This window comes from Bubalus bubalis, chromosome 2 (genome assembly GCF_019923935.1).
Source record: "Bubalus bubalis isolate 160015118507 breed Murrah chromosome 2, NDDB_SH_1, whole genome shotgun sequence".
In the NCBI taxonomy this organism is placed as follows: Eukaryota; Metazoa; Chordata; class Mammalia; order Artiodactyla; family Bovidae; genus Bubalus; species Bubalus bubalis.
The window spans coordinates 88,194,572-88,212,410 of NC_059158.1; the positions used below are offsets into that span (position 1 = coordinate 88,194,572).

At 42.7% G+C, this 17,839-nt stretch overlaps 1 protein-coding gene across 4 annotated transcripts in view; it reads left to right on the forward strand.

Annotated features, from left to right (window-relative positions):
* The first annotated feature begins 2,245 nt into the window (after positions 1 to 2,245).
* The window catches only part of ITGB6 (integrin subunit beta 6), a 149,483-nt gene continuing 133,889 nt past the window's right edge, over positions 2,246 to 17,839 (forward strand). For all 4 annotated transcript variants that reach the window (XM_025276093.3, XM_025276089.3, XM_006073134.4 and 1 more), the window contains exon 1: positions 2,246 to 2,485. The gene's annotated coding sequence lies outside the window, so the exon portion shown is untranslated. The remainder of the gene's footprint in view (positions 2,486 to 17,839) is intronic.

Below are 17,839 nucleotides of genomic sequence, written 5' to 3' on the forward strand. Positions count from 1 at the left end.
AGATTTAGTCATTGAGTGTCACAAGGCACAACATCAAAGGAATTTTCCAGCGTTGCTCCCCACATACAGCCGGGCTTATGTCACTTGATCCTGAAGAATGCCAAGCAGTGAGCAGTGAGTTGCGGCTGCTCATGGCAGGGGAGCTAGTGTGTATGTTTCTATCAACAGGATAATGGGTGAAAGCCCAACAAGGCGTGTGCAGGCATGTTTTCATTGTAGACAGCAGATTTCAGAGAAAGTTCATCAGCATTATCATTGTGAGTTAAGCATAAGGAGGGGATACAATAAATAAAACCTCATTAATTTATAGAAATAGAAGAAAAGTATCCAAAAGGGGCAACTCCATGAGTATTTGGTTCTCTGACTCACAGGGAATAATATTTATTGCCTTCAGATGGGAGACATCTCTAGTGGTTTTCCTTTGTAATAACATTATAAACTATCATTCTGGGTTTCTAGGATGTCCTACAGGCCTCTCTATGCCTCCCTTGGAAACAGCACCATGCTCAGCATAAACTCGGGAAATGGATGCTAGCCTGTGTTGGGGCAACCCACAGAGGAAATGACTTTTGCAGAGAAGGAATAACATCTCTAGGGCAGAAATTAATTCAGTCCTTGAATTTCAAATAGAAATGTTTCCTCACACCTGAGCTCACCTAAAGAGCAAAAGAAAACATTGACCTCAATTATAGGGAAGGAAAAGCCCCTTGAAGGCTCATGGAATCACAGAGGGTTAGAAATGAAGAGTCCTGATATTCCACCACCCACAAGATACACACAGGAGACAGTTTAGAGAGGTTAGAAATTTTTTTGAGATCACACAGCCAGGAAACGATGGAGTCAAGAATTCAGCCCCAAGTCCCCTGGCTCTCTGCAGCTCTGTTGTTCTTCAGTTGCCAAGTCATGTCCAACTCTTCGCAACCGCATGGACTACAGCACACCAGGCTTCCCTGTCCCTCACCACCTCCTGGAGTTTTCCCAAGTTCATGTCCATTGCATCTGGCTTCTACACAAATATGACACGGCTTGTGATCTGCCGGACCGCCACCAGAACTGTTCTTCAGACGTTCAGGAAGTGGTGTAGCATGATGGTAAGTGCTTTGCAGTCAGACCAGAGTCTAAATCTGAAGTGTCACTGGCTAGTGTGTGACCCTGGGCAAGTCATCTCTCTGAATGTCAGGCTCATCTATAAAGCCAGATCATAAACCCGGCCCCACAGTGGGGTGGGAAGAATTAAATGATATAATGACCTCAAGTGTTGGACAGGCCACAGGGACTCAATGAACAGGATCTGCCCCTACAATCTTACTGCTGTTCTTGAAGGCAGACCCAAAGCCCTGCATAGTCAGCTCAGCTACGGAGGAAGAATGTGGTCCAGATGCTTCATCCTTCTTCACAAGAGCTGTATGGCTATGTCTGAACTCTTTTGTGCCCAATCAGAATAAATCAAATCCAATCTAAACCATGTAGTGCTTGGCACCATTTGTGATACTAATTCATCAGTTTCTATTTTCTAGTTTACCCAAACCAGCCATTTCTAGAGGCTAGCGACTTTAAGCTAAGCCTGCCAATAAAATACAACTCATCTTGAAAAATACCACAATCTTTCTGAAGGAGTGTAAATATAAATATACACAATATAGAAAAAAAAATTTTAGTTTTATTTTTTATCGAAGCATTGTGGATTTACAATGCTGTGTTATCTTCTGGTGTACAGAAAAGTGATTTATATATTCTTTTCCATTTTCCATTATGGTTTATTACAGGATATTGAATATAGCTCCCTGTGCTATATAGTAGAACCTTATTGTTTATCTATTCTATATATAATAGATTGTATCTGCTAACCCCAAACTTCCAATCCTCTCCTCCTCCATCTGCCTACCCCCTTAGCAACCACAAGTCTGGTCTCTATGTCTGTGAGTCAATACAGGGAAATTTGATAGGAGTTTGGTCTTCAGCTTGGATGCCAGTTCAACTCTAAATTCGCCCAGTTCTATTTTGGGGCATTAAAATCTATATGTGCTTAATATCTCAGCCACCCTGCCATCCATGAGGTTTGAATATCCTTTATGGAATGAACTTGATCCTCCTGCCTTACTTTTGGTCTCTCTCCAGAGAGGCTAATGTGCTGGCATAGCTCTGCCATTTGTCAGCCAGAAGTCTGGTTACACATTTGCTCGTCAATCTAAACCTAACCTATTCATACGCGCACTTGGGGTTTCCTGTAAATCAACCAGACATTCTGTCATTCACCAGCAATATCTCTCCATAGTGTTCTACATCCATGTGCCTTCGTGAACGAGTCACTATGTTTGTGGAAGAAGCATTCAAACCAATGTGCTTTTTCAGGAATGGTGACACCAGAATGTTATAAATCTGTTCCTTACCACAAGGATAAATGATATTTCTGCCAAAGACTTTTGATTACGGGTACAGTAATGCCTCTCAACACTTTCTGAAATTTAAAGGTCTGTCCTCGGAGGTAAGTAGGATAATGCATGACTAACAAAAGCCAATCCCAAATTCCGGAGCTAAACTGTCCCTGTCAGTGTCTTGATCGTTTCGAGCAGACGCTGCCTTTGAAAGTTCATGATGTTATTTCTATTCTCTTGATATTAACGTCCAGGTAAGGCTGACCCCATGGTTTGTTAAAGGGCAGGTCCTTCTTAACTTAGCATGCTTTATTGTGATTTTTCTTATATTGGAATTCACACACGCTTTTCAACAGTTGTGCTTCAGGAGTCTGCTATGGTTTAAGGACAGTATTTCATAGAATTATCAGTTCATCATTCATTAAAATATTATAACATTCAGTTGATTTGTTTCTTCAGAAGTTCAAGATATTTGTTTCTGATTAGAGTAATTAGTTGTTAACATTGTTTTTAAAATAGGTGATTTGACTCTAGCCCTCACTAGCTCTTTTGGCATCTGCAAGAGGTACAAAGCAACTATGGAACTGGAAATTTAAGCAAGAGAAATAGCAGTTCTTATTGACACGTGCACCTCGTTGTGGTGGCCGGTTAACTCCAGTGTTTCAGCATTGTAAAATGGTGTTTACATGTAGAGCTAATTCATGAAAACTATGGATGAAATGAAGAGGGGAAAGCCTCCAATCTAGTGTATCTTCAAAGAGCACATTTTATTCCCACAAGTGCCTGAAAATGCCTGGTGTCATTACTATTCACTTTTGTATCATTACTATTCACTTCAAGCACTTGGGGATATGAGTATCCGTGCTGTAAAAAAAAATCCAGTATCTGTGAAAATCCAAATAGCGTTTCCTCTAAAATTAAAGACTCACAGATAGAGCTGTATCATATTGGCTTTCAAGATGTCCAAAATGAACAGAATATACATTCTGGTCAGAGAGTAATGGTGGTTCCTTACAGTTTTGGATTCTGAACAGGCTCAGCAGATCATCATTAAAGTTCTCGAGTCTAGGTTTCAAACATCAAGTCGCTTTTTGATAGCATAAAGATTAGTGTCTACCAAAGTAAAATTCTGTGCCTCAGTGAAATGTAGAAATACCTTCCTTCCCAAGCCATCTCTCCTCTTCATTCCTGTTCATTCTCAGGGCAGCCGTTTTCCTCTATCTGATGTACACCCTCTAGTGTTTCCTGGATGAAGTACAGAAACTAAAGCTCAATTTACAAACAAAAAACATTATTGCAGTCTTGAAATATTATCCCCAGTTAGCATACACTAAAGCAAACTTACCACCAGATGTTTTGACATGAACTTTAAGTGATTGCCAAAACTTTTTCAGCCAAGAGTCTCAAAGCTAGATTCTTGTAATCCAACTTCAGATCCCAAAAGAGGACATTGACTTCTACTCTATTAAGCTTAGATTCCTTCCCTTAGAATTCTTATATTCTAATTTACGTTTATTGAGCTATGCAGAGCAGGGAGGTGTTCAGTAAGAACTAAAGCATGCCAGCAAGCATTTCTTTGACCTATTTTCCAGGGGTAGAACTTACACTGAATTCTCCTAAGTTACTCAAGAGGTTCAGGGTATTTTTGACTCAAGAGAGAAGTGATTAATTTTTTAAATGGCTTTACAGAAACCATGGGCGTATTTTCTGCCATAGAACCCCTTAGGTCAAACCAGAAAGAGTAGCCATTTGGGAAATGTATTCCTTAGGAGCACTTTTTCTTGACAGAGAAGAAAATATATTTCCAAACCTGTCAGCTGCTGTCGCTGCTACTTTGGAAGCCAGCCACAGCTGATTGTGTGAGCTAACTATAGGCCAGGGTCATCTGGGGATCCACCCTCTTTACAGGGATGGCACCCACAGCTCGCCAGAGCATGTGGCCTGCCAGTTCAGCCAGAACAGCCCAGAGAGCTATTTTTGGTTGGCCTTCCCACTAGAAGACCCGGACTGTCCTTCATGCCACCAGCATCCAGCTTCATACTTAACTATTCTCCACCGTTATCTGATCTCTTCTCTTCTTCACACCCTCTTTTGAGTCCTGTGTAGCAGCTTGATAGATACATCTAATCGTAATATTAACACTGATCTTTTGCTTACACAGCACAAAGCTCATCACACATACAGCTCTGCTGCTGTGCTGTGCCCAGTCCCTCAGTTGTGTCTCTTTGTGACCCCATGGACTGTAGCCTACCGGGCTGCTCTGTCCACGGAATTTATTTACCATGAAGGATACTGGAGCAGGTTGCCATTTCCTCCTCCAGGGGAATCTTCCTGACCCAGGGATCAAACGTCTCCCATGTCTCTTGTACTACAGGCAGATTCTTTACCACTGAGCCATGGGGGAAACATATATAGCTCTACTACATATAAAATTATTTCAACCAAGTGCCTGAGCGAGAAACTTCAGACTAATTTAGCCTCTTTCCTTTCTATAGCCATCCACCACCTCCCATCACTTGCAGGCCTAGTCCATTCATATTCCCAAAGATCTGTTGTTGATCCTCTCCCCTTCCATGCTTCCTGTCATCACAGTTTACTCACGTTTGCTTAGACTTCTGCAGTAGCCTCGCAGTCAATCTTCCTGCCTCCAATCACCAATATTCTCCATAAGCTATCTTTCAAAATTATAAATCAGAATGTATACCTCTTCTGTTTAAAATCCTTCCATGTTTCTCCATCACCTATGAGATAAATTTTGACCTCTCTACACCAGCATCCTTCAAGATCCAGAGAGTCTTGCCTACTTTTCCAGCTCATCCCTTATCATTCCCTTTATGCTGTCTTTCCATCTTTGCTTTCATCACATAAATATAATCTATGCTTTGACCAAATTAATTACTTACTCTCCCCTAAGCGCACCATGCTATTTCATGTCTCCAGAGCTGCCTAGTGATCTTATCTACCTAGTGAATTTCTAGTTTTCTCCCATTACGATTCAGTTTGACCATCACCTTTTAGATGGAGCTTCCCCTGACACTCTTCACTCCTTGCACAGCTCTCACACACAAACATATGTAGTTAGTCCCTTGATTCTCTGCAGGCCATTGTTTACTCTTTCTTCTTTTATCACACACACACACACACACACACACACACACACTTTGGACTCTCCAGTTAGACTATGAGGCTTTTAATGTAGGAAACTTACATTATTGATTTTTGTGTTCCCAGACATTATTTGCCAGACCAGGGGTGGAGACAGTGAACAAGACAAACATAATCATTCCCTCCACAAAGCCCGCAGTTCAACCATCTCTCCATTGTCCCTTGAATCTGACCTTTATACAGGACTCTGTCTGTCTGCATTGAATATGTTCCTACCTGCCATCCCTCTGGGCTTGTGTAAGTCTTGCAATTCATCATGGCGTCATTCAAGTCTTCTTGCCAAGCCTTTCTCTTAGAGGGAAGTGGGTTATGAATTGGTTAAAGGACCATATCTAAGGATGCTGTGTACAAAACCAATGCTGATCATAAGGAGGCTTCTAGAAGTACCACCAAGGCCTCTGTCATACCTATATTTTGTGTCAATTGGAGGTTTTGCTATACATAGAAAGCACATGCTTACTCCTTGTGTGAACAAAGTGAAGCTGGTTAACAGTGATATCCAATCACAGAATCAAGATGTATTGATTATCTCTTGCCACACAGCAAATCATACTAAAGTGAGGGGCTTAAAACAACAAACATTTATTAATATTATCTCACAGTTTCTCTAGTGCAGAGAACTCAGACTATCCCTGTGAGCAGACAGGGAAAATGCTCAGTCTTCACTGGGGAGACTCCTATCCGCTTGAGGAAAATGGAAGGAAAAGACAAGTCTAAAGAAATCCAGGGGAGAGAAATGGCAACATACTCCATGACAGGTATAGGGAAGAACACTTGAGAAGAATTTAAAGATACATCCTGGGCTCCCATTTTCACTCAGCAATAAGGCAACAAAGGCCTTAGTAAGCAGCTGCTCCCTTGTGATAACCCACAAGCTCCAACTGAACACAGTCCTGACACTGCCTTGTAGCATGCAAATTGGCATTTACCCTATAGTCATCTTAGAGGGCCTTCCTGGTGGCTCAGTGGTAAGGAATATGCCTGCAATGCAGGTGACATGGGTTCAATCCCTGAGTCGGGAAGATGGCCTGGGGAAGGAAATGGCAACCCACTCCAGTATTTTTGCCTGGGAAATCCCATGGTCAGAGGAGCCTGGCAGGCTACAGTCCATGGGGTCACAAGAGTCAGACGTGACTTAGGGACTAAACCACTACCACTGTCTTTCTTACAGAAGGGTTGAGAAAGATACCCCTGTCCCAATCAAAAATGTGAAAATTGAAGACGGACCAACAAGGCTCTGACTTTGTGGAGGACAGAATATTTTTGTGTATTAAATACACGAGGAAAATAGTTATATATTTTTATCTTAGGATGCTATTACTATGCAGCTTCGTTCATTCATTCTTTCATGTTGCCCACCCGAATCTGTTCTCATTTGAATTTTCCACTCTTCCAAGCTAAGTCTTTAGCTTGTAGGGTTTTACTTCTTGTTGCACCGCCCCCTCCCCCCTCCGCCTTTGTAAAAGATGGGGACTGGTGAGTGCTGCCAGCAAATATTTGATTGACTAATTGACAGGATGGGTCAAGTTTCTACACAAAAAATAAATGTGAAGGAAAGGTCCTCCCTTCCTCATTTAGAGAATTTTTTGTTAAACCCTGATGGCCAATTCTTATCTCGTCGTTGTATTTTAAGCAGGGGACAGCTGGAGCTCACTGCCTGCGGCCTGCCCAGTCTTTATTCCTTCACTGAAGGCAGGAAACAGCAGGACTCTGCACATAGCAGGCTCGTCAAAGACAAGCCACTGACATGGGCACTTAGGAAGAATAGGCTTGCTGGCCCAGTGCTGGCGTTGGGGAGCCACACGCAGGCACACACTGAGGAGCGCTGTAAGCAGTCTTCTCCAGTCATCCTTTGCGGGTGGGGGGAACAAGGAACAAGGCTCCTTCCCTTTTATAACAAATGACCTATTTCAGTGAAATAAGAAAGGGAGGGCAGCCATGCGGTCAGCCAGTCAGTTCTACACCACGTTGTAGCGATGTTAGTATTTCATACCAGTAATTCTGTCTAACAGAAACTCATCTTGGCTTTTTCCCATTCCTTTTAGCAAGATTGCAGTTGTAAATCAGCCAGAGTGTCCTGGAGGCTGCTTCAGGTTGGTTGTTGTGAGCAGTCTAGGGAGAGGAATCTTCAGAATAATTTAGAATACGAGTCTAAGAGGGAAGGTCAGTTTTGCTATTTAGAATCAGAGCACTGTGCCAAACTTGGCTTTGAAGGGATGCTCTAAATGTCAGTCTTGGAATCTGAATATAGAATATCTAATAAAACACAACAATTCATGTTTTTGCCCCCATGTGACTTAGTTCAGTTCTCAGTTCTGACCTCTGAGCCATCCTCTAAATTTGGGAGGCCACTTTAATAATAATCCATTTTGCATTGCTACAGTCCCATTTTAGTCATAAGTTTTATTCACAGCTCCAAGAGGACAACAGGGTGGGTGTTTTTGTGATCTGAAGGGCATTATGAACAGAAACTGAATTTGTAGGGAGAATTCAGGTCCTGGCCCTCTCTCTCCAGACTCTAGCTATTTTCCTCCTCCTCCACCCAAAGTCCCCTGGCAGACACATTTCTACTCTCTGTTTCTATGAGTTGTTTTTGTTTTGTTTTTTACGATTCCATAGATAAGAGATGCCTTGCAGAACTTGTCTTTCTGTCTAGCTTATTTCACTTAGCATAATACCCTCAAGGTCCATCCATGGTATGGCCAGTGGCAGGGGTTCTTCCTTTCTCATGGCTGAATAATATTATAGTGTTTACATGGAACACATCTTCTTTGTCTGTTTAATCTATTGATAGACACTTGGGTTGTTTCCACATACTAGCTATTGTGGATAATGCTCAAGTGAACACGGACGTGCAAATATCTTTTTTATGTGCAGTTTTCTTTTCCTTTGGATAAATGTCCAGAAGTGGGATTGCTGAATTGTATGGTAATTTGATTTTTAAGTTTTTTGGTCTTACTTATGAATACAGTGTGATTTTAGGCAAGTACCTTGACCTCTCTGGGCCTTTCCTTCTTTATATCTAAAATTAAGAGACAGAGTTATTCAAGGAATGACTCTGAGAATTGAGAAAGCATTTTTTGTAAATAATTTTATTTATTGTTTTGGTCGTGCTGGGCCTTCACTGCTGCGCAGGCTTTTCTGCAGTTGCAGCGAGTGGGGGCCTCTCTCTAGTTGCAGTGCGGGCTTCTCACGGCAGTGGCTTCTCTTGCTGTGGGATCTAGGACACTGGGGCTTCCGTGGTTGCAGCTCCCTGGTTCTAGAGCACAGGCGCAGTAGCTGTGGTACACGGGCTTAGTTGCTCCACATGTGGGATCTTCCCGAACTAAGAATTGAACCCACGTCTCCTGCATTGGCAGGTAGATTCTTTGCCACTGAGCCACCAGCAAGCCTAGATTCTTTTTTTTTTTTTAAGTATTAAGAAAGTGGAGTTAGAAACTGTAGTGCAGGGAGATGAATGGCTCAAATCGCTCCACGAGCAGCTGCAGAATCAAGACTGGCGTCTATGTTTCATGACCCAGAACTCAGCCTGGCAGCAGCTGGTTTGTTAACTGAATGCAGACATGTTTCTCTCTGAAGTCATTCCCTCTGAGCTAAGGAAGGATTGATATGAGACACAAATTAAGTAGAGCATAAAAGATCAGATTTACCCAATTCCGGGGACCCTCATCCATGTAGACTACAACTCCTGCCAGGTTTACCTACCCCGCCTGGCAAGTCACAGACACACACAGGACTCAGCAGGCATTCCTTACTGGAAAGAATTTAATGCAGGAATATCTATGACAGCCCCATGTTTGGGGAGCATGAGTGAGGAGGGGACTTGGAAACAATCCATACAAAGAGCTACAATCCATAGATTTGGGCTCCATTGCAGCTCTCCGCCTAAACCTCCTGTTCTGGCCAAGGCCCTGTATCCTTAGCAGATTTGCCTCTTCTTTGGGTGCCTACGAGTGCTTCCCCTCAGTAGGGTCACTACTGAATTGCACAAAACACATCTCTCCCCTGCTGCACTGGATCTCTAAAGACTCCCACTCTCTGTGGAGATAAAAGGAAAACTGAGACCCCTGGAGACAAAACACAGCCCCCTCCCAGAAAAGCATCATTCTTGGCCAGACCCTCTCTAGCTTTTTATAGAAAGCACTGAGAAAGTAAGAACGCCTCAAGTAATACTTAACTCTGAGCCCACTGTTTTAATTATTAACATTTGGCAGCCAAAGGAAGCAAACAATAGCACTTCATTCAGACACTGAAGAAGGAAAAAGGAACTTCTCATACCCTGGTCTTTATAAGCTGCTTGAGCAATCACTTTGAATGAGCACATGCAGCCTTCACACATACCAGCAAATGCTCCAAAGTGGGATGATGGGTTCATTCACTCTGCAAATATTTATTGAACTCCACACACTTCCAGGTGCTAGGAATACACCAGAGAATAAACAGACAAGAATCCCTGTTCTTGTGGAGCTTATATTCTAGTGAGAGGAATAGAAGGCATTTTTTTTTAATTATAGTTGTTTACAATATTGTATTAGTTTCAGGTATATAGCGAAGTGATATGTACATATATATATTTATACACACACACACACACACACACACACACATATACATGTGTATATTGTTGTTCTTTAGTCACTAAGTCATGTCTGAGTCTTTGCAACCCCATGGACTGTGGCCTGCCAGGTTCCTCTGTCCATGAAATTTCCCAGGCAAGAATACTGGAGTGGGTTGCCATTTCCTTCTCCAGGGGATCTTCCCAATCCAGGGACCAAACCTGTGTCTTCTGCATTGGCAGGAGGATTCTTTACCACTGAGCCACTGGGAAGCCCATATATGTGTATGTATACATACATATATTCCTTTTCAGATTCTTTTGTTATTACAAAATATACAAGATATTACAAGATATTGAATATATTGAATATAGTTCCTTGTGCTATAAATTCTTATTGTTTCTCTACTTTATATACAATAATGTCTATCTCTCAATCCCATTGTTGTTGTTCAGTTGTGTTGTTGTCAGTCGCTCAGTTGTGTCCAACTCTTTGCAACCCCAAGGACTGCAGCATGCCAGGCTTCCCTGTTCTTCATCATCTTCTAGAACTTGCTCAAACTCATGTCCATTGAGTCAGTGATGCCATCTAACCATTTCATCCTCTGTCATCCCCTTCTCCTCCTTTCCTAGCATCAGGGTCTTTTCCAATGAGTCAGCTCTTTGTATCAGGTGGCCAAAGTATTAGAGCTTACCCTAAATTAATCCTTCACCCCCTACCTTTCCCTTTTGGTGATCATAAGTTTGTTTTCTAAGTTAGATTCCACATATAACTGATATCATAGGATAGATGTCTTTCTCTGTCTAACTTCATTTAGTGTGATAATCTCTAGGTCCATCCACATTACTGGAAATGGCATTATTTTATTCTTTTTTATGGATGAGTAATATTCCATTGTGGGGGCTTCCCATGTGGCTCAGTAGTAAAGAATCTGCCTGCCAGTGCAGGAGACACAGGAGACATGGGTTCAATCCCTGTGTCACGAAGATCCCCTGGAGAAGGAAATGGCAACCCACTCCACTATTCTTGCCTGGGAAATCTCATGGACAGTGGAGCCTGTGTGGTCATGGGGTCCCAAAGAGTTGGACATGACTTAATGACTAAAAAACAACAAATATTCCATTGTATATTTATACCATGTCTTCTTTATCCATTCATCTTCTGATGGACATTTGGGTTGTTTCCATGTCTTGGCTATTATAAATAGTGCTGGTATGAATATTAAGGTGCATGTGTCTTTTCAAATTAGAATTTTTATTTTTTCTGGATATATGCCCGGGAGTGGGATTGCTGGATGAAAATAGAGCTGGTAGCTCTATTTTCACTTTCTTAAGGAACTGCCATATTGTTTCCCATATTGGCTGCACCAACTTACATTTCCACCAACAGTGTAGGATTGTAAGTTTTTTCTCTTCACCCTCTCTAGCATTTATTATTTGTAGACATACAGGTGGCCAATAGGCAGGTGAAAAGATTCTCAACATTGCTAATGATTCAGTTCAGTTCAGTCGCTCAGTCGTGTCCGACTCTTTTCGACCCCATGAATCGCAGTACGCCAGGCCTCCCTGTCCATCACCAACTCCCGGAGTTCACTCAGACTCACGTCCATCGAGTCAGTGATGCCATCCAGCCATCTCATCCTCTGTTGTCCCCTTCTCCTCGTGCCCCCAATCCCTCCCAGAATCAGGGTCTTTTCCAATGAGTCAACTCTTTGCATGAGGTGGCCAAAGTACTGGAGTTTCAGCTTTAGCATCATTCCTTCCAAGAAAATCCCAGGGCTGATCTCCTTCAAAATGGACTGGTTGGATCTCCTTGCAGTCCAAGGGACTCTCAAGAGTCTTCTCCAACACCACAGTTCAAAAGCATCAATTCTTCGGCGCTCAGCCTTCTTCACAGTCCAACTCTCACATCCACACATGACCACTGGAAAAACCATAGCCTTGACTAGAGAAATGCAAATCAAAACTACAGTGAGGTATTACCTCACATTGATCAGAATGGCCGTTAGCAAAAAGTCTACAAATAATAAATGCTGGAGAAGGGGCAAACATGTAACAACACAATAAATAAGGAAATGATATAGTATGTTAGGAGGTGAGGAAAAACTATAGTAGGATAAGAGGAATGGGGACTGTTGGGGTCCTATTCTACATGGGGCAGTCAATGTTGACATTAATAAGAGGGTAAACTTTTAACAGAGACCTAAAGGAAAAGAAGAATGTAGCCAAGTGGATTATCTGGAAAACAGGACTCTACACAGAGCAGCCAGTGCAAAGATCCTGAGGTAGGAGCTAGAATGTTGGTGGAACATTAAAAAAGCTGCTATGTCTGGAACGAAGTGGGTGTGAAATAATATAGAGGAAACGAGGTCACAGAGGAAACAATGGACAGATAAGTGGAGCTCCATGTGTGTTAGTCACTCGTGTCCAGCTCTTTGTGATCTCATGGACTAGCCTGCTGGGCTCCTCTGTTCATGGGATTTCCCAGGCAAGAATACTGGTGGGGGTTGCCTTGGAGAAGTATTTCCTTCTCCAAGGGATTTTCCCGACCCAGGGATCGAACCTGGGTCTCCTGCATTGGCAGATGGACTCTTTACCATTGGAGCCACCAGGGAAGCCCAAGTGGAACTCTACAGGCTCATATACAAGCTTTTTGGAGCAGGGGTATAACACCGCCTGCCTTGGGTTTTGATAGGATCCCACTCTGGCTGCTGCATGGTGTCTTCATTAAATGCTTAGTTAAGGCCACAGGGATAGGGCCTTGTACACTTACTTGTTTTCCTCAAAGATGTTCCAAGTTGGTGGATTTCCATACTGACACACAACAGCATCCCCCACAGAACAGAACTTTGCCACATCCTCCATCATGAGTGCCCACCCCCAGGAAGCATAGTCTTGGCCTCTTCCATCCCAGCATCACGTGGAGATGGACAAAGAAAGGGAGGAATCTTCTCTTCCCCCTCTGTTTGCCAACTTCTCAATAATTCCAACTCCACCTAGCGAGATCCATTAAAGCTAATTAACGACCCTCTTTTCAGGAGGTGTCTCTTCACGATGATTAATTCTGGGTCAGAGACAGAAAGCTTGTTCCATTATAGCTCTTTTTAAAAAATTATTATTATTCAGGCTTCTAATACCGGCATGAACTGCGGGTGAATTTCTGAAGTCATGTTACTTAGCTGTCACAACTAGTAATAGAAAAATTCAATTTATAAAGAATTAGGAGAGGCAGGAGAGGCATGCTCTTCGGTTTAGAACAAAGGAGATCAATCCTGACACAATGGCAGCATGACATTCGTGGACTTTGAAGATTCTAGGCTTCCTCTTCATTAATTAGAGAGAATCAAGAGTTCTGGTGGTTAATTATTTGCAGAAATTGTGCTCTGCAAAAGCAGACGCCAACTCACTCCAGCCGCCTCCAGCTGCAGCTCTGCATGATAATTAAACTGCGTGTCAGTCCTAACCTCAATCTGGGTGGGTAAATAAACCCTCTGTTGGCCACTACCATCCTCCACCCCTCAGGTTTAGATGGGGTCACCTGACTTCCTGACACAGGGACCACAGGAGGCTGACACTGTTCTAAATGGATTATCCTGGAGAGGTAGTACTTTTAAATCCACATCCAGAAACATAAGATCAAAGTTACCTACAACCTGTCCCTACAAAGTACATGTTGGAGGGGTGGGTTGAGAGCAATTTGCATCAAGGTCAGTTGGTGTACTTGGGTTGTTGCTGTTGTTACCATTGTTGTTACGGAGTTGAGTTCTCTTTTTAAAAAACAACTTGATTTGTTCTTAATTTTTTATTTACAAAAGTAATATACATCCTTCATATGAAATTCAAGCTATGTAGAAGTGTGTGCATGAATGCTAAGTCGCTTCAGTTGTGTCTGACTCTTTGCAATCCTATGGACTGTAGCCCTCCAGGCTCCTCTGTCCATGGGATTCTCCAGGTAAGAATACTGGAGTGGGTTGCCATGCCCTGGGGGGAGGGGAAATAGGACGCAGTACTGCTGTTCCAGAAATAGAAATGCAGCTAAAGTTAGCCCAGGGCCTCCTGTTCCCTCAGTAAGGCAGAAGGCAGAGCCTCATCTCTAATCTGCCCTTTCAGGCATCAGTTTCTTGGGGGAGGTTTATCTAGAGGACTTCAGATCTCAAACTGCACAGAGCCTTGAGTGTCTGATTGGCATTCAGGAAGTGCCATGAGTGGTGAGATGAGAGTGGCTGCCTGGCAGGCCTTTCCCCAAATACCCAGTTTGCCTTGGGTGGTTTGACATTTACTGGCATTAAGATCCTTTGGCTGTTTCACAGTCCATTTATTTAAGGTATTTGAAACTCTCTCTGCAGAACAGTTAAGGTTATAATATTAGCCTGGCTGACATCAGACCCTCTCTTGGGTTACCAAGGTTATTCTGAACACTTAGAGGTTACCCAACTTTAAATAGCAGTAGCAAGTTTTGTCCACATCTTGATTACAGCATTTATTACACTCCATTGTAATTATTTGGGTACTCGACTGGCTCCCCCACTAGAGAGTTACCTCCTTAGGGCAATGACTGTGTTTTAAGCATCTTGGTGCTGCCACCTCCTAGCTGGACATGGGATACAGGTTTCAGGCCAACCCTGTTTTATTGGGCTTTTATTATACAGTATTTGTTTGTTGGCAGGTTTTTTGGTGGTGGCCGTGGTTGTTTGTTTCAATGTACGTAACTTGACACAGGATAGTCAATTTTGTAGATCAACTTGCTACACTACAGTACCCAGTGGTTTAATTAGACACTAATCGAAGTATTTCTATGAAGATATTTGGTAGGTGGGATTATCCTTTACAACCAGTTGACTTTTTTATTCTCTTTCTTTTTTATTTTTTCAATTATGGAAGTACTCATGGTGGGCTACAGTCTATGGGATTGCAAAGAGTTGGATATGACTGAGCTACTAACACACACATGATAACACATTTACAGGAGACTTGGAAAATACAGAACAAAGTTACATATAGTTCTGCTATATATTACAATTATTTTTAAGTAGATAAGTTAAGATTTTTAGTTGGTGTTTCAATATCAAGCTCTCAAAAATTAATGGAATGAATATACAGAGAAGTAGAAGGATATAGTAGACCTGAAAAGCACTGTGAACCAATTCAACATAATTAAGATATATACAATTCTCACACAACAGCAGGATACAAATTCTATTCAAGTTCTCATAAACTATAAACTAGGAGACACTGGAACATCAGTTCAGTTCAGTCACTCAGTCGTGTCCGACTCTTTGCGACCCCATGAATCGCAGCACGCCAGGCCTCCCTGTCCATCACCAACTCTTGGAATTCACTCAGACTCATGTCCATCAAATCGGTGATGCCATCCAGCCATCTCATCCTCTGTCGTCCCTTTCTCCTCCTGCCCCCAATCCCTCCCAGCATCAGGGTCTTTTCCAATGAGTCAACTCTTCGTATCAGGTGGCCAAAGTATTGGAGTTTCAGCTTTAGCATCAGTCCTTCCAATGAACACCTAGGACTGGTCTCCTTTAGGATGGACTGGTTGGATCTCCTTGCAGTCCCAGTTCAAAAGCATCAATTCTTTGGCATTCAGCTTTCTTCACAGTCCAACTCTCACATCCATACATGACCACTGGAAAACCATAGCCTTGACTACTGGAACATATCCAGGGACATAAAACAAGGTACAAAATTGTCATGACCTAAATAAATTGAAATCATACAGAGTCTGTTCTCTTACCACTGTGTAATTATGTTAGAAATCAATATCAAAAGATATTTGAAAATAACCCACATATTTTCAAGTGCAGTGTGACATTTACTAAGAGAGATCTTTGACTTAGCCATTGAAAGCCTCAATAAAGTTAGAAGGCTGAGGAAAGACAAAGAGTTATTGCAGAGAAGAAAGCATTTAAATGAGAAATTAGTTTCAAAATGAGAAATTAATATCAAAGATACTTTAAAAAACCCATGTATTTGGAAAACAACCAGTTGATTTTAAATAAAAGAAATTACTTCCAATAGTGTAGATAGGCCTGACCAGCCAGTCTTAAGAGTAAAACTGAGATTTTCTGGAGAAGAAAAACTGACTCAAGCATCCAGCTCTGCCTGAGTTTCCAGGCTGCCAGCCTGCCCTATGCATTTGGATTTGCCAGCCTCCACAACTGTGTGGTGCTAGAGAAGACTCTTGACAGTCCCTTGGACTGCAAGGAGATCAAACCAATCTTAAAGGACATCAACCTTGACTATTCATTGGAAGGATGATGCTGAAGCTGAAGCTCCAATACATTGACCACTTGACGGGAAGAGCCGACTCATTGGAAAAGACCCTGATGCCAGAAAGGACTGAGGGCAGGAGGAGAAGAGGGCAAGAAAGGATGAGATAGTTGAATGACATCACTAACTCAATGGACATGAGTTTGAGCAAACTCCAGTAGCTAGTAAAGGACAGGGAAGCCTGCTGTGCTGCAGTCTATGGGGTCACAAAGAGTTGGGCACAACTCAGCAACCGAACAACAACAACAGCTGAGTGAGTCAATTCCTTAAAATGAATACCTTTATATAAATAAATAAAACCTTCTGTTGTTTCTCCAGAGAACCCTGACTGATATACATAATGTACAAAAATTTATGTAAAATACACCATTTATCTTTCTACTGATTCTTCTATCTACTTATTTATTTGTCTGCTTTTTAATTTGGGTCACTCAACAAATAGTTTTTGAGTGCCTGCCACACACCAGGGGTTGTGCTCAGTCCTAGCCCTAAATCTCAAAGAATGGCTTCCTTTAAGGCAAGTCCAGGTTTCCTAAAGAAACACAGCCAGTCTAGAATCTGCAGGAACTAAACTCAGATGGTGAATCACCTGCCACCGCCATGGCCTGGGGCAGGGCCAGCCTGGGCTGGCACAGAGCCAAGAAGGAACAAAACGCGTTTTCCCAGGCGCCCAGGGCCAAAAAGGAAAAAAAGAAAAGACACCAAGCTTGGGAGATGGAGAGATGTTCAGGGTGGATTTTCTTGCCACATGCAATCTTGAGGCTGGAAAAACTTTCCTTCTCGCAGACACCAATTGCCAACAATTTCCTTTCCTGGTGTGATAGGATGACCTCACCATGACCTCACTTCCTCTCCAGGAGCCCTGAGGATTTCTCATCAGCCCAGAAGCTTCCAGAAGGGCTGGCTTCAGGCTCTGTCATCACACCTTTGGCCCGAAGAAGCAGCTAGGTGATGGGGGCAGGGCAAAGAGCAGGAAGAGCCTTGGCTCTTTGCAGTTTCTCCAAGAGTAGCACCGTTTCAACGAACTTGATGAGAAAATGCTGATGTTTGTAAGTCTCAGTGGGAAGATGTAGGAGAAGGCAGTGTGAGCAACAGCCAGAAGTTCCAAAGAGAAGGTCATCAGAGGTATGATAGCATTTTGCGAAGCCAGGTCCTGCCCTGACCAGGTATACACCCTGCCAGCCCCAGGGCTTTCTCTGCAGAGAGAATATGGCACATTTTCCTCGCAGTCCATGGGGTCGCTAGGAGTCGGACATGACTGAGCAACTTCACTTTCACTTTTTACTTTCATGCACTGGAGAAGGAAATGGCAACCCACTCCAGTGTTCTTGCCTGGAGAATCCCAGGGACAGGGGAGCCTGGTGGGCTGCCGTTTATGGGGCTGCACAGAGTCAGACACAACTGAAGTGACTTAGCATAGCATAGCATAGCATAGCAAGAAGTGAAGGCAAACCTCAGATTA